The sequence below is a fragment of the Protopterus annectens genome, chromosome 13.part0, assembly GCF_019279795.1.
Source record: "Protopterus annectens isolate FY-2018-M chromosome 13.part0, PAN1.0, whole genome shotgun sequence".
Taxonomy (NCBI): Eukaryota; Metazoa; Chordata; order Ceratodontiformes; family Protopteridae; genus Protopterus; species Protopterus annectens.
This window is the reverse complement of record NC_056747.1, coordinates 1,215,901,978-1,215,928,799: the sequence shown is the minus strand read 5'-3', so window position 1 is coordinate 1,215,928,799 and position 26,822 is coordinate 1,215,901,978.

Genomic DNA, 26,822 nt, shown 5'->3' with positions numbered 1-26,822 from the left:
AGTATTCTGGTTGGTGACACTCAGTTGTCAGGGTGGAAAAGATGTTTTTTAATATCCATAGATGAAGGCATATTACTTTTGTAAATGTAAAGACATGGCTTTCTTTTATGTTTCAGATCAGTACAATAAAACTAAGGTGGTTGTGATGATTATATGTAACATAAGTGATAACTTAATGTTTCACATTTTCTTACAGATTTTCATATCCCCAGCTCATGAATTATTTTTTTTTTACCTAAGCAGCATAAATTCTGAAAGAAAATTCACAGTAACTGCTGAATAACTGCCCCACTGGGGAAGATTTTTGCAGGACATTACAGATGAAAATGTGGATGCCAAACATTGCAAACTGACAAAACTATGATCAGATTTTCAAATAAATACAAGTTCACAATTTTGGCATTCATCAAGACATGTGAACCATACTTTGGAAGTACTTATTTTAGTATCCCATTTCATGACTATGGCAATGTTCTTGCATAGTTTTATCCCATAAGTTGATTTCACAATCCCTGTACAAAATCTCCATTCAGGACAGAAGCACACAATGACATGGGATAGCTGGTGAGGTGTAATCCCATGGTTGACTTGACATTTTGAAAATGAGTGGTCTATATAATGAAAGTTAACAAAGATGTGAATAAATATTCATAAAGATAAACACAGTCTACCCCAAGTAGACTCCAGTGAATTTTTCCTCAAATAGACAGCAAATGTTGGAGATGTGACAGGGAAGAAATAGGTAATTAGGAACATATCTTCTGGGAGTGTAATGAGTTGGCAGACTTTTAAGGATTCCCTGTAGGATGCACTGTTGGAGATGCTGGGTGGGCAGATTGGTGTGACGAGGGAGATGATTTTTCTGAGCTATGACACAGAATCAGATTTGTCTAGACATGGTAAATCCTTGTTGTGTCTAATTATGTTGACTGCCAAAAAAGAAATTGCTAGAAAATGGAAATCAAAATCCAAATCAACTATACTAGAAGTAGTGAATATAGCACAGAGATAAAACAACTGGAATTGAGATCTTTAGAAAAGGGTAGGAGCAAACTACATAGGAAAAATTAAAAATTGTAGGAACAATACATACAGAGGAGGAATGAGGTTTAAAAGAAGGCAGGACTTAAATGAGCTGTTTAATGTTTGACTGAAAATGATTGAGTAGATTATAAGTGATGTATAATATTTGCAATTGGGTGTGTGCCAGTATGGTTTGTGAAGTAAAATACTTGCAACTAGAATTGTGTCGGTTTTGTTTATCATTTATATAAATGTATAAGTGCCTACATCATAAGTGATGGTTTAATAATGTTTCTTGTTTAAAAAAAGGCCAGGAATTGAATAATTTATGTAATATTGTTTAGCTTATATGATATATAACAATATATGTGAAGTATAATTTGGTAAAACGTGAACTTGTTACTACAGTTTGATTACTTTTATATAAATGTAAATGTGCATGTGTCATAAGTGATAATTCAATAAAGGTGTTTAAAAAAATGCAGTCTCAGCTGACAGCTATCAGTAAGTTAGACCACAGTTTCAGAGTTTCCATGTAGAACCACAGCTGATGAACTATGACAATGCCATTGTCTAATTCTATCTTGATTAGTAATTTCATAGTTGCTTTGTAAAGACACCTTATGGGAAAGAATTTAGCAGTGAATGTGGCATGTTCATCAGATAGCACTGCACATGCAGTTTGCTGAAAATATATATCCAAAATGTTCACCAAATCCAACACAGCTTATTGCTTGAGTAGTCATTAATAGGTATGGACTAAACCTTCAGGGTACAGTTCATAGTATCCGGTAATGTTATTACACAGTTCTCTGACGAGTGGTGATTTTGCAGCATCTGTTTGAAATTACCCTTGATGATACAGTTGTGCAGTGAATGTTTACAAGATGGATCTTAGACAGCATGCTGGATCTACTGTTTCCAAATTTTCTTTCTTGTTGTTTGCCTGACTTCCCTTTACTTTCCTGCTTTACATACTAATTCCACGTTCTCCAGTTTCCCCGTTTTTTTTTTTTTTCTATTTTCTGGGCTGCTGCTTTTTTGGGTACTTCTATGTTCTGCAGCTTTGCCTCTGTATTTGTCAAACAAGTGCTCACACTATTACTCTAGCCTTTTCCTCATCTTCCTCCTCTGCCTCAGTCCTTCTCTTCTCCCGATAATTTTAGATGCTATCCTACCATATATCACATATGCTTCTACTTTTCCACATCACCCACAGGACAGCATTCTTGAGACTGTCCCCATATCTGTTCATGTCATAAAATGTTCAGCCTTTCCAGGCCTGCTGTCAGAATACTTTCCAGATCCTTGCACCCTGCCTTTATTACATATCCCTCCACTGTCAAAGTTGTAATATGGCATCTTTTACATGTGAATGTCACACCAATCATAAAGTATGGCAGTACCACTACAAATGTGTGCCTCATTGTAAGGCAGCTGGCACATACGTATCTTGGTTTCCTGTCTACTGTCGTACAGCAAGGTTCCTTCTCAAATGATTTCTAATGTTGTCTGGTGACTTGAAACCTAATCCTGGTCCCTCCCTGGTGTTACTTTAAAAGAGCTGCTTTTCCTAAGTATAATAATCAAAATATTATCCTTATGTCACCCCATGTTGATATGTCTTCCTTGTAGTGATATTCCTTCATGTAAATACCAGAAACAGGTTAAATAAGCTGAAGGAAATGTACTCATTTGCAGATCTGCTCTTCATGGATATCCTGTTGGTTTCTGAGTCTTGGTTAATGCCTCGTACTGCGTGAGTGTCCATGTCTGGGAATATATTATTCAACTAGAACCATACTCACAAGGGAGTAGGCGGAGTAACCATGTTTACTGAGATGGTATCACCAATTCATTTACCACATGAATGTCTGGTTGTCATCAGCAAAAAAGTTATTAAATAACATTGCTGTGGGCAAGGGAAGATTCCAGAAAGCCAATATACTTTCCTTTTATTTTTCAGAGTAATGTAAGTCTCAATGATGACACTTTTGCTTGACTGTCTACTAATATAAAGGAGGAAGATATTTCCTCTAGAGATTTAAAAATTGACTGGGACCCCCTTAAGTTGTCATATAAACAAACTTCATGAATTTGATCAGCTCACAACACAGAATAACCAGTCTGAAAAGGCTGATCTCCATAACTGGATACTTATCTGCCAACTTCAGCATATACAATTTACTGAGATCCTGTCAGACTACATTAATAACCACTAAGATACGTTTGCAATATGGATGTTAATTAAAAATACCCATCATCTCTGCATTGCTAGTGTTCTTAGCCTTAAATCTCTAAATGCTGATGTGGTAGCCTTTCATTTAAGTAACAGTGACTGAACAATATGAACATTTTATTATCCATAGATGATGCTTTTAAGTTTTGTTAATAGGAATATCTCTGAAGGGAGCAAAACCCATAAAATGTTTCAGGATAACAAAGGTCAGAATTACTTGGATAACCCTCTATGATTCTTAAGGTAAAACATTGATACAATTATTTGGATTCATAAAACAAATTGTCACCAGAGCTATGTTGGCAACACCACAGTGTCCAGTAGCTTGACTATGATATAATGTGATTCAGAGACACTGTAAAGCCTCATGGAGTAACATCTCATTAGTGGCTCATAATCGGGTCTATATTAGTTCATTGAAGGTTTACATCAGTGAACCTCTGTTCATCGAACAAAAACCATCGAACATTCACTTCAGAAAATGTTCACTTCACTGACTGTGTTACATGAGAAAAGTAACTACTTGCCCAACATTTCCCTGTAACACACATTGTATTTTAAACCCACCCCACCTAACTATATATAAGAACTCCAAGATCAAACTATAGTGGGGAAAATGTCAAATTTCCTTATGTTGACCATCTTGTTCCTTTCCTTGTGTAAATCCTTCACTGATGTGAACATTCACTGACATGAACATTCAATGTTTTTTATTAGATGAAGGGAAGTTCACTTAAGGGACCCTTCAATAAACTAATATAGACCCCCTCATTATTATGTCTCTGAATTGAACACTACACAGTTACAGGTAACTGCAATGGGGTTCCCCTTACTAACTGACACAACACAGTTGCAGAGGTCCCTACAAACACAAAGCCCACACATGAGCTCACACACAACACACTCATCCACAATTACACACACACACACACACACACAGACAGCTGCAATTATGCCCCTACTTACATGCACAGACACACACACACACACACACACACACACACACACACACACACACACACACACACACACACACACACACACACACAAACACTGCAATTATGCCCCCCTACTTACATACACAGACACACACACACACACACGTATATATATATATATATATATATATATATATATATATATATATATATATCTATATATATATATATATATATATATATAATATATATATAACTACACACACACACACACACACACACACACACACACACACACACTCAGATTGCTTCACAGTGCTTATCTCCCATAGTGTTAACAGCCTCACTTCTGTCATAGGAATAAATGGGCTTATGCTGTCAAAATTTATTTATTCCTTTGTCCTTGTTGACTGGGTAGAAGCATTTTCATCGGAGGCTCAGGTAGAAAAGTTCCATCATGGTACATTTATATTAACAAGTGAATTTCAGACAGTTCTCAAAAAAAAAAAAAACAACGGTTACATTCTCTTGAAAACACAAACATAATTACGAGACATGTATATACAGTAAATATTTATATCAACAATTATACGTCTGCACAGGAGGGAAAGCTGCTATGGGTGTAATGATTCAAGTAGAGGAGGGCAAAACGTTAGTGATAAGCAATAAGTTGTTTGTGCTTTCACTACAGGTCTCAACCTGGTGATAAACATGAGCATGACCAGGACTGGGTAAGGTATTGTTTGAGCTGGATTTTCTAGCTTGGAAGTTTGTTAGTCATTTTTATTTGTGTAGGGGTGGTGTTCCAGAGTTTGGAGAAGTAAAATGAGTATAGCGTGTCCCCCCAATGAACTATTTGTTTTGGTAGTGCGTAGAAGAAATTTATCACCAGAACAGTGGTCCCTTGTGGGGGTGTAGGGCAATAATATGTTTTTTTAGTGCAGGGCCTTGTTCAGGATAATGTATCAGTGTATGCCATCATTAGCTGAGAGTATGATATGCAGCTGTTAAGATCTAGCCATTTTAGCTGCTTTAAGGCTTGACAGTGTTGAGTTCAGTGTGCAGTATTGATAGCAAATTTAGCTACTTTGTTGTAATAGGAGGCTAGTTTGGACTTTAGTGTAGAGCTTAGGTTTGTAAGGCTAGGTGAGACATATAAGAGGGTTAGAAGCAAATAGGATGAGACTAGCGTTTTTCTTGCTGAGTCTGTAAGGTACTGTTTTACCCTGTAAATGGAGCCAAGTTTCTGGCTGATCTTTTTAACTGCTTAAACAATATGTTGAGCAAATTTAAGATTGTCATCTATTAATATTACCAGTAATTTAGTATGTGGTACTATCTCAATTTTAGTATTATTTGCAGATATAACCAAGAAAGTTGATGATAATGTTTTGGGATGAAAAGCATCAGTTTTGTTTTACTGAGATTAAGGAGTAGGTTTGAATTTTTCATCCAGGTTTTTATCGAACAGAAAGAAATCTGTGTGATATCTTGTAGTCTAGATATTTTGGTGGTTGTACATGTTCAAGTTGAATCACTTACATATTGTGCTATATTTACTTGGTGTATGGCATTGTGAAGGTTGTCTATAAAATTATTAAAGAGAAGGGGTCCCAGTATATAACCCTGAGGTACACCTATGGTAAGTGGAAGAGAGGTCCTGTTGCCATTTGACTGTTTGTTGCCTTCCAGATAGATAACTAAGGAACCATTTAAGTGAGGGTTGAGAGAGACCTACAGAAGAGAGTTCAGTGAGTAAATGCTGGTGTGATACAGTGTTGAAAGCGTTGGATAAATCTAGGAACACAGTTGACACTAGGCTACCATTGTTCCTATGCTGGTGTTGATAAAGTGAAGGAGGGTGGTGTTTGTGCTGCTGTGGGGTCTAAAACCATGCTGTTTTTCCAAGAGCAGATTATTTGAATTTAGGTGATGCAGAAGCCGAGAATTAATACGTTTTTCAAATATTTTTGATAGGGGTAGAGGATTGCAATAGGTCTGTAGTTATTAAATCTGTAGATGTGCCACCTTTATGTAAAGGAATAATAAAGGATTTTTCCAGATGAAAGGAATCTACTTTTCAGAGATAGATCTATTTATCAACATAGACAATGAAAAGCAATTGCAGCTGCAGCCATTGTTAAGTAGTCTGAGGGGACCTGGTCAGCAGCTAGCGTAGATGGTTGTAGCTTAAGCAGGAGTTTTTTAATGGTGAAAGTAGGTACTGCTCTGAAGTCAAACAACTGAGGATTTCTAGCAGATGCTTCTGGTACTTTGGTACTTAGAGGGCACTGGAAGTGTTAATGTTTGTGAGGGACAATGTAGTCTGTATAAAATAGTTGTTAAAGTGTGTGGGAATTGAATTGGTAGTACTGTTGGATGTAAGGGTGGGGGTAGTAATTTGGTATGGATGTAAAAGTTGGTTTACAGATATCCAGAAGAGTTTTCGGTTGTTTAGATGTTTATTTTGGAGGATGTTATAATATGTTTGCTTGTCGTGTTTTATTTGGTATTTTGTCCTGTTCCTTATTTGCTTGAAAAGTTAAAATGTATTCCATGTTCTGCTTTTGAGCCACACTTTCCAGGTTTTGACATGCTGTAGCATTAATTTCTTTAGTCCCTTTGTTAGGCATGGTATTGGATTGGATTTGACCCTTTTAGTACATACTGTGGCAAGGTTATTGAGAATTTTAAAGAATGTCTCATTGAAGTGCATGACAGCAGAGGCATAGTGTTTAGTATTTTTAAAACATCAGTATAACAGTGATACTTTTAAACTATTCCCTTTGTTCTGATCTGTATGTTCTTGTCGGATTTGTGAGGCAGAAATCTTCAGCTTATTGAAAAAGACCTGAAAACTTTGCTGATGTATTTCTAGTATTCTTGTTCAGAGGAGTAGGTGACTTTGTGCTATCACAGCGCCTATACATACAACAACAGGAATTTTCCATGGTTTAATTGGAAAGATGAGTCAGGTACTACACCTGCCTTGCTATGATAATAATTAGTCTTTGTCACCAAGGTAACACATTACTTTGTTCTCTCTCCACATGTTCTGCATGACTGTACTGTATGTGTTGCAATCCTCCTGGATTTATTAGATCTCGAGGCTTTATGCATAGAAGTCACACCACCTAACTGCCTTTGATTTTGCAGAATGTGCCCTATTTTACCTCATATATTTGATCTGTAGCTCATAAAATGTTTGGTTTTCTAGTAAATCACTTATTATAGTAACTTTTTAAGTGAATTAGAGTATGATTTAAAAATTATCCCTGATTTTGGACTTTTGTCCTCATTATTTTTTCTTTGTTCAGAATTCTTGAGCAAAGAAGTTGATAGGTATGGTAAAGGTGGAGTTCTATTTTTTTTTTTTCCTGTGGTTCATCTTTAGCCTCAGTTAGATTAGCTTTAATTGCTAGGTTGCTTAAGTCAGAAATAAATGAAATAGGGCAGCCACAGAAGCAGTACTAGAAAAATCAAAAAGGGAACTGACAGTGTCAGTGGAATTAACATTGGAGTTTAAACGTGGTGTGGTGTTTTGTCTCAAAATGGTCTAGAAGGATCAATTCACTTAACCTGGTTAACAAATGAGCTAAAAAGACGAATACAGACACCTCATTTGCAAAACTGTAACCTATGAAAATGCACAAGCTGAGGAGAAGTACTAGCACCTGTACGAGTGGAAAAGAACCTGGAATAGCCATATCTAAGCAATGTAATGTAGCCACCCGCTAGTAGTAAACACTGATGGTCACTGTTGATGTCACACTGCATTCCCAGGTACAGAATGGGGAAAAGGCTATGAATGCAAATGCTGAATGTAATGTAGTTCCAAGAAATGGTGATGGGAAGCAGGAATGGATGAGATGATGCATTACAGGTGGAAAATAGGAATTTGTTGTCTGCCTTATTCTACAGTAAAACTCCATCTGGAGAACCATGTGCTGTTCTGGGGACCCAGTCTCTGCATTAAACAAGACAGAAGCATTTCAAAAGAAGGCAACAAAAGTGCATGGCATTCACCAGGCATCATGTAAAGGGAGACGCTGGTTTAATAAGTCTTGATAAAAGAAGGCATATGGGATATCAGGGAAATTTAAGCTCCTCAAGGGAATCCACAGAACCACAAGGGTACCATCTTTAAAAAATATATATCTATGAGATCAATAAAAGTTGTAGGGTCAAAATGGCAACAAATTTCAAAAGATTAGAAGAACATAAAGCAATTCTTAAGGAGAGGAAAAAATAACCTGTCAGTTAAATACACCTTGCAACTTAATCATTATGTAGGGAGGTGGGCAGTCATCATGTGTTTACTTTTTATCAGCTGTGAAAGTCTGTGTTTGTTTTCTCTTTTCCTTAATACTACATAGAAAAAATATACCTTTAGATACTCCCAGTTTAGAACACTAAGGAGCATTATATATTCTCCTCATCAGACAATTACTGCCAATTTCACTGTGGAAACAGAATTGTTAACAGAGGAAGGAACCAGCATGGAAATATTATTATGTTTCAGTGAGTCCAGTTGTTTTTTGTTTAATCCTCATAAACTGTGTGCTGACTGCACAGTGATGTTATTACTGTGGATCTCCTCATGATTCAAATGTTACTGAAGCTGGACACCATGCCGCAACTAAATGTACAAATTCTTTCTTGATAATATTCGACTACCCTCCTCCCCTGACAACAAAAAAGGAGTATTATCTACAGGATGCCTAACTCTACAATAAATTTATAAGGCATCTCCTGGCTTTCAAGCAGTTTACATTCAGATTTAAAGTTTGATGTGATGGAAGGCCTCCAGTACATCAGCTTATAGCAGATGTGATTTGCTTATACCTGAACGTATACAGAGAATTCCGTCCATTACACATACTCCTTATAACCCAAGACTATAGGCCATTGACTTCTATCCTATCAGTTATAGTCATTTAAGACGAAAGCTAGGCTTAGCTTTTAGGGATCTTCACAGTGAGGAATTCTGGATATTAATGGATGTTGTGTTATTTTAGTCTAAATTTAATTCTAGGGGTGGAAACTACACATTTAAGATCAAGAAGTGTAAGAATACTTCAAGATGCAGGTATATTTCAGTCTTCATGGAATGTTTGTGGGGCATACTCCCATTATTTATATAAAAAGCCAATTCAAAAAAACATGGTAGACGAATGGATCAGGTGGGTGGTACAGTTATTAAGCTCAGAATCTGTGTTTTAATTGCCCAGTTACCATTAAACTAGTTACTGTGAATTATAAACTATATATATTTTTTCTGCGAGGGTCATTTTTGCCCCAGTTCCTGTTTGCCATCAAGCCTCCCCTGTATGATACCTTGTTGGAGGGGAGCCATCATGCATGCAACCATAAGGGTGCTTTGCATTCTTGCCAGCATCCCAGCTATGACAGCTTTTTCTACTTTTATTGCCTAGCTCTGTCCCTGATGGTGACATGAGCACTTGAGTCACTGCAAGGATTGTCTGTGACCCCTAGTCCATGCACGTATGGTCCCCAACGTGTGCTGACAGTGGCTACTATCACCAGCCTGGGCAGCCATGTCAGATTCTTCCAGGCACTGGCTCCCCACATCATGATGGGCAACCATTCTCCAGCTGAGATCCTGCCATTAGAGTAGTGCTTTAAAGTAGATAGAAACCACCGCCCCCCCCGCCCCCCCCAGATGGGCATGCCCATCCTCCCAGCATGCGCCATCAAGAACTCAAACCTTTAGTTGAACTCCTATCTCCTGGGCTGTAGTTAAGGTTTATCCTTTGCAGCACTGGTACATGCTGATCAGCCCAAGTTTTAATCTTTAGTTCATGTTTCATCCTGGTCTACATTCTTGCCTCATTGATGAATATTTTTAAGGCAAACAACTAGTATTAGTCTCTATATAAGATCATTTACTGCAGTTGGCTACCACTGTAATTTAAAATATACCATTCTTTGCCATTTTATGACTAAATAAGTTCCTTAAGAAGTATGACTAACAGAAGAGATGTGAGCAGTGTTTTGAAGCTGGATGCTTCCTGGGGCCCCTGTGTTTACAGTGATATTAAAACTGGTATAATCCTAAAGTGATTTGTTCAACAAAGTTTTGAATGAGTCAGTAAAGATATTATTTCTTAGCTGATAGTGACAAACACAGTCAGGATGTTGGATATGAGATACTTCAAAGGAGAAGTTGCTCAAGTATCAGAGTGGGATTGCAATGATATGTCACCCCATCTGGTAAAGAGCCAAAATGTGTTGTGACTCAATGTTATCAAAGTAACGTACAAACTGAACTTGTAAATTTGATTGTTCTGTTTGATGTATGTATGAAAAGAACATGAATGGCCATGCCCGATGAGGCAGAGTATCTCTATGACCAGATGGAAGTAGTAGAAACTGCCAGACTACAAGTGTGCAAGATATAAGATAAGATGGGAGAGACAGTGAAGCAGATGAAATAAAGGAACATCAGTTAATAAAAATGGAACATAAAATGGGAAACGGGAAGCAAAGACTGTATGGGGTCATGGAAGAAATAGAAAAGGTAAATTTGTTTGTCTGTGTTAAAAATAAGATGATGGATTGGGCTGCTTTTATAAGACATTTCGGGGTATTGTACAGATAAGGCATTTGATAATACTAGAGACTGAACTTAGTTTGGAAAGCTAAGGCTGGGTTTGATTGAAATTTTAAATTGTTAATAAAAAATCCTGTGCAGACTGTTCTAGATTGGGAGAAGGTTAATTGTAGAGGGAGGCCTATGCTTGTCAGAAATGTATATTCTGAGACAACATTAAAGCATTGTTTCTTGATTTGTGAAGCTAATGCTAAAGTTTAGATGCGGAAAACTCAAATTTAGACTGTCACTTCTGTCTGTATTGATGGTTTATTGGGAAGGCAAAGTGTTGACATTCAGTATTCTGGGTGAAGCAATGCAGAAGACAAGATAACTACCTGAGAGGATGAACCAAGTGCAGGTTGGCAAAAAGGAAGAAAGGCCTGTGGGTTAGATGGAGCGATGACTTGAAATAAGTAGAGACATACTGGGAGGGAAAGATCATATGAAAAGCAAAAAAAAAAAAATGCTTGGGTATGCATGTTCTCCCAGGAACTAGATGGTTAAATAGACCGGAGAACCTAACATGAACATTGGACTGTATATAAAAAGATATTAAGCAGTGAGTATAAATGTACACTGCTAGCTTACATGATGAGAAGACTTACTTGTATTTGTTTTTGGGTTTTTTTAATTAAAATCTGAAATATCATTTCAAGTCTGTTAAATAATTTGTCTGTTTTAATAATATGGATAAGTAGATTTGTCTGCTATATTTGAGTGGAATGTTCAAATTATAAAAATCTTTGTTTTTTTTTCTAATTGTTGACTAATTGTTTAGTATGATTGGTGTTAATCATTTAATTAAGTAAAATTACATGGGAAGTAATACAGGAATAGTATGGATTGAATTGAGTCCTAGAGATGTAGGCAATGACTTCATCTGTATAAATTAGTTAAATGATTAACTGATAGAGGACCTAACAAGATAAACTTAAAATTTAAAGTATAGTACTATGGTATAAAATAGAAATATTTATTTTGCTTATATTTTATTTTTATATATTGGGTAGGGTGCACTTCTGTTATTGTAAAAAATAGGTTGTTTTCAAGCATGTGGTATTTTAAGACATTTATTTATTTACTTTCTAGCTGATAAATAGTGGTTGGTACAAAGACCTTTTAGATCCATGAACCATGTCAATAACAAAAAGGCACATAGATGCAAAGATAATGAAAAAAGTTATAGTAAGTACAAATTAACTTTGTTGAAAGAATAGCACATAGCAAATGAACATATAGAAAACAATTTAAGAAGTACTAACATTATATGCTGGACAAATATGCAGTGTAGTTGCCAGCAGAATATAATAGAATCTGTGATTCATTGGGCGGCTTCCTAGGGTTACGTACATGCTGTAACAGCTGCAAGCAGCTAAGAAAATATACAGTGGCATAATATTGCGCAATCACATAAATATGAAAGGCTGATTACAGAAATAAGTGTAATACGAACGCTGACTTAAGTTCATTTGAAAATGTACTTATTGTAAGTTTTGTTTTTCACTCCATTTAATACAGACTAAGTTTAGAATATTTATATTTGAGTAATGCTAATAGTTTGTCTGCCTTTAACCTGTGCAGTTTAGGTAAATAAAATTTGTAAATAACTTCTCAATGCTTAGAGTGTTACCTTTTCAAAATGAATAATTCCCAAGTAGTATGAAAATAAAAACGATTATTCACGAATTGAATACTGAAACGATGAGGTACAAAAACAGGTTAATGATAAACCGGACTTCAGAAACTGGAAATAAGAGTATAGAAGGCCAGTACAACTTGTGTATTATTTTTAAAAGAATAAGGTTTATCCCATTTATGGAATTTGGGAGGTAAATTATGAATGGTAATGCCCAAGCCAATGAATGTGAGGAGTACAGTCTCTCGATGTCTGAAGGGTGTTATCCAGTCCTGCTAGGTTGGTAAGATATGGAAGGAAATCTGACATCAGAGTTAGACTGGTTGGTTTAAAAGTATGTACCATGTATACTTATAGTGCTTTACAGACCAGAGAGATGTTTGTAACAGTGGCTTCAGGCAAGCAGACTCTCCTTTATGCTTGTTGACATTTTGATGGGTGATGGAGGTGATTATACCATCAAAGCAAAGGAATATTGAGGGCTGGTGAAAAATTAAGTTATAACTGTGGATAGAAGTAATGATTTAATAAATATGTGTTTAAGAGTTGGCATAATGGTTAAGGTGTTTACTTCACAGACACAAGGTGCAGGGTTAATTTCTCACCGTTGAGCATTGTCTGGTTATTGGCTAGGCAGGTAACAGCCTGCAGACTGATTGCCTAGTACTTACCTATGAACCTCCCTGTTTAGCTGAATTTAAGCTGAAACAGAACAAACCTAAAGTTTAAAAAAAAATAAAGGCGTGATGTTTTCTTACCTCTTTCTTCTCGTTTCTGGATATAGTTAAGTGGATTAAGATTAGGGTGTAAGTGAATGAGGAGTTGGGGGTAAATTAGGATGGGGCTACAGTATACATTGTCTGATAGCAGTGCAACAGGCACTTTTGTTTGCTGATAGCAGGTTTTAATAGTGAGGTATAGAATGCACTGTGTACATGAGTGTTATTAAAAAACAGTACATAGATTCATAGGTAAGTATTAGGCACTCGGTCTTCAGACCGTTCAAGTGTACTGTTGTGATGACATGGAAAGAAGTAAGGATAAATGAATGAAACATAAAAATATGCTGGGCATAGTAAATGACATTAACAGACAAAGGGAGGTATGTAAAATTAAGAGGAATGGAGAAAACAGAGGTATCCGCTTTACACCCGGAATGTAAAGACAATATGAAGTGGATGTAAAGTTAGATTCAAAGATTAAAATATAGCTGTTTAGATGAGCTCCAGTAGATATTTTCTTCAGAATTGTGTTACAGCAATATTTGATAAAGCAGTTTGGAAATATTAAGCACAATTGATAGCAGGATACATGCTATATAAAGCAGGAGTATATAGTTAAAAACTGTTAAGGTGGATATTAATGGAAAAGAAAAATGCTAATGTATACATCTGCATATAGAGAACTGTTTATTATTAAAAAAAAAGAAAAGAAAGAAAGAAAAGAATTTTGACTGCCATCAGAAAATGTTACTTATAGGTTCATAGGTTCATAGGTTCATACTAGGCTATCTTTCCTAGGGCATTTACAAGCCTAGCCAGAGTGTGTTTGGCTTTCGCCAACCATTTTAAAATGAATTTTGCTATGCCCTTTTTCGAGGTTAGTATACTGTGCATCTGTCTAACAGTGACACAGAAGTGATACCCGGAGTAAATCTACGATCTCCCATCCACTCTTCAAGATTCCTCTTGAAGAGAGTCAATGAGGGACTCTGCCTAACCTGGACTGGGATTTTATTCCAGAGTGAAGGGAGCCTCTGGGTTATGAATCTGTCCCTCCAGCATGTCCTATTTATTTCAGTGCTGAGGTTCAAGTCTCTCGAGCGTAGCTCGATGGGATTTGGATTTTCTGAGGTGCAGCATGTCCATTAATTCCGGGTTGGACATGGCTTTATACGTCAGGCACAGATCGCCTCTGAGCAGGCGGTATGCCACTGAGTAGAGCTGGAGTTTCTTTAATCGGGCAGCATATGGCATCTGTTTGAGCCCTTTGATCCTCTTGGTGAGGTACATTTGGGGTCTTTCCAGTTGCTGCAGGTGTCTGGTAAGGTACATCCCAAAAGGGGCATTGTACTCAATTACGGGCCTGATGAGGGATGAGTAAAGAGGCACGATGACCTCCCTTGATCTAGATGTGAATCCCTTCATGATTAGGTGGGCTATATAAAATGATTTTCTAACCACTTTGGCCACGTGGTTGTCGAATGAGAGATTGCTATCAACTTGGGTCTCCAGGTCCCTAATTACTTCTTCCATACTTAATGGATTACCATCTATGTGGTAATTTGTGGGCACTTTGTTTTTGCCGAAGGGGATGACTATACACTTTTTGGTGTTTAGCTTGAGGCCATGGCTCTGGCACCAGTTGTCTGTTTCTATGAGGCCCTTTTGTAGGATGCTTGTGTCAGCTGGAGAGTCGATTATGGCACCCAGTTTGCAGTCATCTACGAACTTGGTCAGCCACAGTCCTTCCATGTTGGCCTGTACCTCCGAGAAATATATACCGAACAAGAGAGGTCCCAGGACTGAGCCTTGTGGGATGCCACTTGTAACTGGTTTGGAGTCTGACATGGCTCCAGCAATTCTAACCATGTGGGTTCTGTCCTTGAGCCAGTTTGCAACCCATCTAGTGACATAGGGGTTTATGTTTAAGCTGGTGAGCTTATCTATAATGCCTGAGTGGGGTATTGTATCGAAGGCTTTTGCGAGGTCCAGGTAGGCTGTGTGGGCCACCTTCCCCTCGTCAATGGCCTTGGTGACTGTTTCAAAGAAATCGACCATGTTTAAGAGGCAGGATCTGCCCTTAACAAAGCTGAACTGGGTAGGATCCAGTGTCTCTAGGTCCCCAATATCTTTATTTATGAGGTCCATGATGATCCTTTCCATAGCTTTGCAGACCAAGCTAGTCCGGCTTATGGGGCGATAGTTTCCAGGATCCTTTGAGGCACCACCTTTGTGGAGAGGGACCACTGTTGCTGTAAGCCACTCTTTGGGTACATATCTTGTAGTAAGGCTGAGATTAAACAGTAGTTTTATGTTTGGGTTTAGTTCTTCTTGGAGTTCATGTAGGACGCAGCCCGGGACACCGTCTGGTCCCATTGATGCTGTGTTTTTTGATTTGGAGAGGGTGGCTCTTACCTGAGCATCTGAGATTTCTTAGATAAAGGGGAAAAACCCTAGACTACTATTTCTGGCATGGGAGGGGTAGTGGAGTATAGACCTAGGAAGTGAATTTTGCATATCTGCAACTCGAGGAGAACAAGAGCTAGCTATAGTACTATGTGGATTTTTGGAAGGCTCCTGCCCCAATGCCTACCAACCATTTAGCTAATCACCACAACTCTGCCCGTTCATTTTCAGCTGGATGAGAAATTGTCATGCAGCAATGATAATGCAGGCAGCCATCCAGAAATATTTGCTATGCACCCTGACGCATTCCCTGAATGCCATATAAATTCTCCATGGGTGCACTTGCAATGGGAACAGTGTGGAGCCAGCACTTCTTAAAACAAGTGTTGCAGCCCCTTAGGTAGACCCACCCACCTTGGAGGGGTTTGCTGCCACTAGGTCTCTGGTCTCCACCAGGGATGAATTACTGGGAGGTGTGCTCAGCAATACATACTTCTCCCTTCTATCTGTAAGAGGTAAGTATTCATTGTGTCTTCATTGTACTCCCACTCAGCTGGCTGCACGGGGTGCTAATCAGGTGCCAAGCTTAATTGTGAGCCATATGGGACTGATAACGTAATGTACTCTTCCTAGTAAAGTACAGTCATCATCAGGAATGCAGAATTACTGTCCTGTAAGTTTATATTCCTCAAACAACTTCCCTGCTGTCCTGATGTTCCCTGCTCTCCTGATGTAAGTATACTTATCAGAGTTCTCAAAGCCTACTTTCCAAAGTCCTGCTACAGATATATACCTAATCAAAGGCAGTAAGTTAGTGCCTACAAGTTAACATGCTTTTCTAAGCAAATATAGCCAATAGTCAGAGTACAATGTACAGGGAGGGAGTTATCAACGAGTGCTTCCAAAAAGTTATGAAAATATGACATATTTCCATACTTGCTGATGTAAATTGTCTGTTTCCCATCCATAGATCCAAGATGCACTTGAATATGGCCACGGATGAACTTTGTTTTATGTGGATGGAGAGTTTGTTCCAGAGCATCAGTATCTTCTGTGAGATATACCTGTCCCTCTAAACTATTCTGTTGATTTTGCAGAAGAAGAGACCAGGCATGTCCTAAATGCTTCATCCCATGCTTGGGTCCCCTCAGATTATCTCTGGTATGATCCCAGTTATTCTGACTAGGGCTAATATATAATTATCAACCATGGGATGGGTAAGACCAATCTATAACCAAATGTGAAAGGTTATTTTGAGCACAAAAAGGGAAACTGGACTGGCTTAAAATGGCCCTCAAGGGCAGCTGGCCTAGTAATTACCTATGAACCTATGAACCTATTAAACAATAGCTCTCAATCAAATGAAGAATCGCCCTGCTGATACCTTCAGTCTATCTCATACACTGACAGAGACAGAACCCTTTGTTTGACCATTACAATGGTAATATTTGCAAAATAAAATAAAATTTTTCTTTCGGAAATCTACAGTAAAAAAAAATCAGTATCACCAGGCAGACCAGTAATACAGATGTCAAAAAATGTATATTCATATACAGATCACGCAACTGTTATTTAATCAAAACTGTTTGTAAATGATGTAACTGATGTCACAGATGTCTGAATAATGGAACTGTTGCTCACGAATGAAACTGACTGCAAATGATGTCCATGATGTCTGCATAATGGAGCTTTTCTCCACAGGTTTTCATTGAAAAAGAACACAGCTCAGTCACACTTTACTGGTAAACCAATGCCAATAAATAAATAAGTAAATAAATAAATACCGGTGCATAGCCCATTGATAAAGGACTTCCATAATGTGTGTGTGTGTGTGTGTGTGTGTGTGTGTGTGTGTGTGTGTGTGTGTGTGTGTGTGTGTGTGTGTGTGTGTGTGTGTGTTATATATATATATATAGAGAGAGAGAGACTGTAAATATATAGAGATCTAAATATTTCTAACTAGCTTCATTTTTGGAAGATATTAAAATATTAAAAATTGTATGAGATTTGCTTTCAGTGCAGGATTTTGGGAAAAGTTCTCAGACAAGAAGTAGTTTCCTGGCGTTTAAGACTTCAGGAAACAAGGTGATTAATTAGCCCCCCACTGCTCAAGACTAAATGCGTTAAGGCTAGAGACTGTGGTATCACAGAGAATCCAATGTTTTCTATTAGATATAATAATCTCAGTGTTAGTGTATTTATGAAGAAGCAGGAATGTGAGTAGTAACTCCCCACGATGGGTAAGGAGAGAGGGGACAAATCCCCTGTGCAAAAGATTTTAATTAAGAGTGTAACTTTGAGTTGTGATTGTCCCTATTTCATTATAAGTTCAACACTCAGTGATCATTCATCTGAAGGTTGATCACTCATGTATCCTGAAGCCTCACTAACTGAACTTGAGTTAGATGGGTCATAGTCAGAGCTCGATCCTTCAGTGCCACAGTGCCAGCAGTAAATACATCTGGACCTGGTGACTGAATGCCTTCTCCCACTGCAGTTTACATACATCTTTATGATTTTTGCTTGATAATATAATGTCCATTGGCTATGGCCATTTTCTTTTCTATGGAAAACAGTGCCTTTCTGAAACATACTGGAATTGTTTCAAGGCATACTCCAAGTTTTACATCACTGCTGTTATCAAATTAATTTTCCATTACTGACACTGCAGTGCAGCATTAGGGGGTGCTGTACTCCTGACTGTACCCCACTTCGGATGAGACTTAAACCAAAGTCCTGTCTGACTGTGTAGTGGTAGCTCAGGTGGATGTAAAAGATCTGATGGTACTTATTGAAAAGAGAAGGGGGATTTCCACACTGCCCTGGCCATATTTCCCCTTGTCAGTATAAGTACCACCTTGGTATGCCTGAAAATATGCAGCTTTTGTGGAATTAAATTACCTTTTAATTAAAAGACAGATTATACCAATGGCAGTGGCTGTCATTACAGGTATAGTAAGATTTGCAATTTTGTTTTTAATTAAATTATTATAGAACTTTTTGTTGTTAAGTCAGACTGCACTAGAAGTAATATTCTCAAATAAAAATAGGATTGTATGTAATGAGATTTGTTGTTTTATGACCCTGCAGACAGTTACAAATTTGATATGCACTCCTGTGTCTAAAGACAGTTAAAGTAAACCATAGATTTATATGCATTTCTGGGTATAAACACAGCTAAAGTAAAATATAATTTGATCTTGCACAAACCCACCTCCTCTCAACTCTATTATACGCAGCACCAATCTTTACCCAAATCAGACAATGTGACCTAGACAAACTAAAATCATGCTACAATAAAATAGCAAAGTTTTCTACTAACTCAACCTATAGAACCCATCACTGTACTGCACTAATACAACTAAAATGGCTTGAGCTACCACAGCTACTTAACTATCACCAACTGGGCACAGCCTACGATATTCTCTAATATCCTGAGAAACCCCCCTCATTATCCAACCTACTTACTGTCTACACTGCAAACCGGCACCTAAGATCTAGTGAAAAATCTCTCCTCTCCATCACCAAGGCTAACAATAATGCAGGGAAAATGCTCTATTCCCACACCGTTGCCAGAAGTTGGAACTGTCTTCCCCTATCCGTGTCCAATGCCCCCTCCACATCCATATTCAAAATCTCCCTCAAATTGCATCTTCTCAGTACCTGGTTATGCCCTTGTATCACATAACCCTACCCACACTGCTACTAACTCCCCATACTGCCCTCTGATCACATGCTGGATCTCTGATCCCCTGTAAGCTTGGTTGTCTGAAAGAGTACTCTTAACTGTAGAATCTTACTTGATCACTTGATATATTTTCTTCTCTTACCAATGTACAACTGACACTGTCTTTTTACCTATGTTCTATAACTCCTCTCACCTGGAGTGTCTTAGTAATTTCTTGTCATATTACTATGCTCACCATACATGATGAGACCTGCTTTGTGCATTATGCTGGATGTACTGGAACTGACATTGTCTTTTTTACCTATGTTCTATATCTTCTTTTACCTGGAGTGTTTTTCTCGTTATATTACCATACTCAGCATACATGATGTAACCTGTTTTGTGTATTATTCTGGATGTACTGTATTTGTATAACTTGATGCCGGAGCTTTTCTCCCTGGGCCTCCGCTGAAAATAGACCTGGTCCACTCAGAATTTGCCAGTTAACAAATGTAAAATAAAAAATAAATAAAATAAAAAAACATAGATTTATATGCATTTCTGGGTGTAAACACAGTTAAAGTGAAAATTGTTTACTTGGTTTAAGATCTTTATTCCTGAGTCACAATTTAGAAAACCTTTGTTTAACTGCTAAATGAATGATACAGCTATGGCTAACCATTTACAACTTACTACAAACTGCTTACCCTTAGCATTCCTCATTTTTGTAACTGGCACTCCAAAAAAGTAAATCACAGTAGTGAAGCACAAGGCAGGCTGCCCATGATTCACCACAGTGCACCAAAATTTGTGGCATACCACTTACATTTTTGCAGAAAAGAGCACAGTAAACCACATTGTGCCCTGTTGTGATTTCTACCTTGTGCAGCTACAGTGAATCTGATGCTGTGTAGCTATGCTTTCTTTACAAGAGACAACTATATTAAATATTCTGCTGCTTACAGCCCCCCTCTTTGACGACTTTGCCCACAACATCATAGTGGCAGCACATTGTTGGGTGCAGTGGCTCTCTGAACGAGAGGTGGCTGCAGGAATCCACATTGCAGCACAGTACATGAAAAAAAAAATATTATTATTGAGGGTTCAGTGAAGATCCCCTTTTCTGGAATCATTATATTAATATTTCTTTTAGTTGAGATGGAGGAACTGGGCAATCTGGGTTTCCAAGCTCCTTTCTCCAAGTGCATCTAAGTTTCCAAACTTGGAAACAACCACACTACTTAATCCAATTTTACTGATTTATTATTTGTTAGCAAGAAAAATGAATTTGTTCTCAAATAGTTTTCCGCCATAACCTAGATCAACGATGCATAAAAGACCTGACAATACATTAGTATGCAATTATGGAACACAGCATATACACATTGGACAAAATGTGACAACAGTACATACTCAATACATCAAAAGTGTGCAACTAAAAAGCAGTATTAAACCGGCTGCATTAAAATGGGGAACAAGCTTAGTACCCTGAATTAAAAGGGAAATAGGAGAACTATTGTCTTTGAAACAATTACATTTATATTTCGAACTTATCTTCCTCTTCTTCTTCTTCTTTTTCTTTTGGCTGCTCCCATTAGGGCTCGCCACAGCGGATCATCTGTTTCCATTTCTTCCTGTCCTCTGCATCTTGCTGTGTCACACCAACCACCTACATGTCCTCTCTCACCACATCCATAAACCTTATCTTAGGCCTTCTTCTTTTCCTCTTACCTGGCAGCTCCATCCTTAGCATCCTTTTCCCAATATACCCAGCATCCCTCCTCAGCACATGTCGAAACCAACATAATCTTGTCTCTCTGGCTTTGTCTCCAAAACGTCCAATCTGGGCTGACCATCTAATATCCTGATTCCTAATCCTGTCTACCATCGTCACACCCAGTGCAAACCTTAACATCTTTAACTTTGCCACATTCGAACTTATGCCTTGTCTTAAAAAAGTAAGATCTGATTCATTAGTGGAATTAGCTAGTATTTTTTTCCTCAAGAAATGCCATAATAGAAGCAGGGTGTCTCCAGATAAGAACTCCATGTTTGGTAGATCTAAGGAGGTTTGTAGTACATGTATTTGAACACTTCATGTGGTAACACAAGGTAGTGCTTCAATTTCATTCATTTAAAGGTTTTCCTTTGTGACAGATGATAAAATAAAATGATAAATGCTAAGTAATTTTGCATTAACTGTCTATTGTAAGAACAGCTTCTTGCAGTCTGGAATGAAAAGCATCTTTTCTTACTTTGTAGTATATCATGAAGACTAAAGTAACCTTTTTTTCAGAATTTATGACAACATTTCTACTCCATCTTTTCAGCAAGTAATTATGTCTTTCATTCATTTTCCACTACTTGCTTTATCCTGTTCAGAATCTCAGGAGAGCTGCAGCCTATCCCAGCAACAATGGATATAAGCATAAAACTGTTCCGAGGCAGGATGCCAGTCCATTGCATGATGTGCATGCAATGTGCACACAGACAGACACACACACACACACACACACACACACACACACACACACACACACACACACACACACACACACACACACACACACACACAGGCACTGCAACCACAGCTAAAGGAAATTTGGAAGATTTCCATTTTAGCCTGTTAGCAGGGCTTTGGGGTGTAGGAAGAAACTGCACTAGCATCATGTGACGTTCCTCTCCAGCTGATGTAGTCTATTTTATTTTGCAGTCATTCCTGCATGTCAGAAAATGTAGATATCATAAATTGGAATTCTGTCAGTATAGCTTTCCAGCAATAATCATTTTACAGTGCATTTTAGTATTCTTTTACTTGTTATGATGTTACTTTTGATACATATTCTCTGCATGTCTAATTTTTGCTATTATGAATTGTTAATTTATATGTGCTTTCTATTCATTCCAGTTACAACTATTTTCAGTCACACAGAAAGAAAATTGCTTGTGATTCCCTCCTCCTCCTCCCTTTTTCTTTCATTCTTTCCGTCCCTGTCACCATCTCTGTAATTTTACATGAATGAATGACTAAAGTATATGTGCAGGTCACATCTATGAGAGTTTTAATCCTGGCACAATCTCATGCTTTATTTTGGACAGTCTGCAGATAGCACTTTCTTCTTCTTCCAAAAGCAGTGCATTTTCTGGTGTCACTTTAGGGAGCTGTATCTTGTCTACCTTTTGCTGACTCCCGACTTTTGCTTTATTTTTCTTGTTACTTTTCTCTGATGTACTTTAAATTTAGTTGCTTATTATATGTCCTTTATTACTGTATAATGTCACACGTGCAGTCTGCTCTCTTTTTCCTTTCCCCCTTGGAAATGCTTTAATTACAGCTCTGTATCTGCCTTTCTGACAAAAATGGCAAGCTAAATATAATAATACTTTTCTTTGTACTGCAGTATTCATTAAATCAAGGCAGTGAACCGTTACTTTTCAATTTAAATTGGAGTTTCTCAAGACTCCTGGAGAAATCATTTGGCAAGCCATATGCAAGACATTTAAAAGAGTATTGTTAATTGTAAATAAATGAAATGATTTTTAAATTATTGTAAGTAAATATTTTTGTTTTAAATAATGGATTTGTAAATAATAAGTAAATGGTTCTGTTTTAAATAATGCAACATGCTATATTACAAAACACTATGGAATGCAGTTTAGAGGTTGTAATATCAGTTTCTAGAAGTTTCCTTGTTTTTCATGCCAGACATTTTGTTTTAAGAAGGCTGTTCACTGCAACACAAAATGGAAGACGTGAAATGATACTGGCACATTCCCAGATAAGGTTAATATATTTGTATTTTTTCACAATGTTTAGTGTATGTCTGCAGTTTTCTTACTGTAACAGACTAGAGTCTGTTGTTATTAAGTATTTTATAGCACCACAGCAGTTTATTTGTAATGAATCATGTATAGGTTCTTTACCCCTTAAGCAGGCAAGTGTGTCTTTATGTTGTGCAGAACACAAAGAAATGCTGGTTGAATCATTTGCTATCAGTATTCAGCATAATTTTTGTGTATTATTTCTCTTCCAATATAAATCAATAGGAAATAAATGGGTAGTTTTCTTTTGTTAAAAGTAAAAAGGATGATGACCAATTTAACTATTTTGATGATGCAGCAAGGGTGTGCCTTGGTTTGCTGTAGTGTGACTGATGAATTAAATGTCGACAAAGCATGTGCTCATCAACATTTTGTCAGTCATTGCATACACATCTGATAATAATGTGTCTCTGTTCTGACACAGCATCTATTTTATTCATTTATTTTCTTTGTATCCCCGTCTAAGCTATGCATGAACCTCATTTTCTACTCTCATTTAAGGTCCACTGTCAGAGAAATCAATATATCTGAAAAACATCACTGAGAACTAAAAATATACTGGTATAGGGTAAGCCTGATTCATGCTGTTACTTTAAGTAATGCCTCATTTAAATTAAATAGCCAAACAGTTTGCTGCTTCCTCGAAAAAAAAAGTCAATGTGGGATAATAGTACACTATGTTACTACAATCTGTAATTACTATGTAAATCACATAAGAAATACTTGCTTTTTCAGGAAACTTTTTCTGCATTTAATACTTGTGAAAAAAAAATTGTATTCTAGATCTAAATGAGCTCATTTACATTAGGGGATTTAAATCATTTCCACAATCTAAACTATGGTCGGCCATTTCATGACTGAATATTCACCAGATGGATTTCATGATATTTATTAACTGTAGTACTTGAGTCTTGATGAAAGCAAAAACCTGTGGTGAATTGATTTCCTTTAAATACTCTGTTGCTCATCTTTTATTCATCAGCCTTGTTAAATTATAGTATGTAGGTAAATGTCAATGTAAAATCAACAGTGTCATTTGCAGTGTTTTGACAATGAGCCGTATGACAGTCAGAAAAAATGTAGCCCTGGTCTGGAAGGTTTTACTTGGCTTGGCTACATCTCAAATATGTACTCTATATGAAATACAGAAGTAATGGCCAAATCTTTGTAAAATACCAGTCATAATGCAAGCACTTTCTGTAGCTCGTACATTTTCCATACTTAAGGACTTTTAAAGTATCACAGTTTTACTGTTTCTTAGTATACACCTCTTAGTATTTTGAAAAATGAAGACTGACAATGCTATTTATGGATCTGATGCAGGAACATTAATCACAAAGTATATGATAAAAGTATCCAATGGATCTGTTACTCTATTCCTTTAAAATAAACAAAGCCCGATGAAATGTTTAGCTGCTGAATTAGTGATAAATTATTGGCACCTCCTTGGTAAAGTAGAGTCTTTGTCATACGATAGCAACCTCATCTATTTTAGTTGTCAGGCTGACACAGTTCTTTGAGCTTTTTGAAGATTACTTCCTAGTGCATAAGAGTTTAGAAATGCTCCTTCAACAGTTTTCCTTTTATAATACAGTCAGAGATGATACCACTGCACCTTAAAATATTACACTTCTTGGAGGCTTCCTCATCATTCTGGAACTTTATTTTGTGGTAAACGTATATCTATATCTGACACATAAAAAATAATTACTCCTAGTTGCCATGCTGCACAGGAATTTGTCATTCCACTGAATAACCTCAGGAACTGCTGACTGAGAACTCAAGAGAAACATTATAAAAACACTGTCTGCAGGACTGCTGGAACTTGACCCCCCCTTCCATGGTGTTAGAATTCATTGACAGCTGAAATTAATCAGGCTTAACAAAACTTCATCAGTGTGACAGAAACAGCCCTGCACAAATGGCTGACAGAGCTGAATCCATCCAGCTATTTACTGCCATGTAAAAGAGTTTGTATGCACTAGCTATCAGGCTTTTAGATGTTTTTTTTTTTTTAGTTTGGCATTATAGTTGAACTTTTTTTATGTTTCTCTTTTGTTTTCAGGACCTAACCTATATTTCCAAAAACAAGTGCCCATACTGGGAGCAGATTCCCTTACAAGACTAGTATGTTAAGAGCCTGTTGTGTTTGAAGCCTGCACAAACATATAAAGTGCTGCTTCCTTTGTAGAGTTTCAGTGAAGAACATTAAGACAAAACAAGGCACTGCATAACTTTCAAATGGAGGAAAATTTGGAAAAGGTGTAAGCCAAGACAGTGTCTTTTCATATTTGCTTGGCAGCACGAGATAATACATTTATCTAGTCAGCCCTTTGTATGCATTCAGTTTCCTATCTCCCCTCCACTCTTGTCTTACATCTCAATCTCATCGCTTCTGTACTAGATCTACAACAGACCAATGAAAAACACAACTTCACAATCATGAGCAATGGAACAAAAATATAAACTCAATAAAAAATCAGCATTCTACCCCAACGTTAAAAGTGAAAGAAAGAATAAAAAAAAAAAGTATTTGTGCCATAGACAAACTCCCCTCTACCATGCAGGGAGTTTTGCCTCCCCCTGCACCCTATTTTAGTTTGACATATTAATTCTGTGGTTACATGGCAAACACTGCAGGAAAGAATAGTGTTCCCACTCCCCTTTTGTAGCACTGAGCTGCTTAAAACTACTGACTACTCAAACTTTATGTGTACTTTTAAATGTAACATAAAAAGCATAACACTCCGTTGCCTTAAATCACACCCCTTAAAACTTAGCCAAAATGTACTTGGTCCATACAATCCTCATGCCTGTGACCCCATTAATTATCATCTTGTTCAGGAAAACTCCTCCCACATCTTTCTGATACAATCTTATGTGCCAGTGGATTATACCTCACTGTCTTTTCGTGTGCGTAATGAGAAGATCTGTAGCTCCTCTAGCTTTTCGTCATATCCTTTTGCATGCATCTTGAACACTTTTCTAGTAACTTTATTCTGTGGACACCTTTAATTATCATGATGTCCCTATCATTGTATGACCTCAGCAACAGCACAGATACTAAAGACGTGTCCTGAGTAGGACCCAGTAGAATAGGAGCATTACCTCTTTACCTCTGGGGTTTATCCTCATAAGAATACCCCCTAACATTCTGTTGGCTGGGTCAACACCCACAAATCCTTTCCCTGCTCTGATGCCATTACTTCTACTACCTTTGGTTAATACTTCATACCAGGGTTGCTACGGCCTAAGTGTAGTATTATGTACCATTACTTCTACTACCTTTGGTTAATACTTCATACCAGAGTTGCTACGGCCTAAGTGTAGTACTATGTACAATTACTTCTACTACCTTTGGTTAATACTTCATACCAGGGTTGCTACGGCCTAAGTGTAGTATTATGTACCATTACTTCTACTACCTTTGGTTAATACTTCATACCAGGGTTGCTGCGGCCTAAGTGTAGTACTATGTACCATTACTTCTACTACCTTTGGTTAATACTTCATACCAGGGTTGCTATGGCCTAAGGGTAGTACTATGTACCATTACTTCTACTACCTTTGGTTAATACTTCATACCAGCTTTGCTATGGCCTAAGGGTAGTACTATGTACCATTACTTCTACTACCTTTGGTTAACACTTCATACCAGGGTTGCTATGGCCTAGAGCTATACTATGTAGCATTATTTCTACTACCTTTGGTTAATAAAGCAAAGCAGATCCACAACCTGGAAGCTGGCTCCGG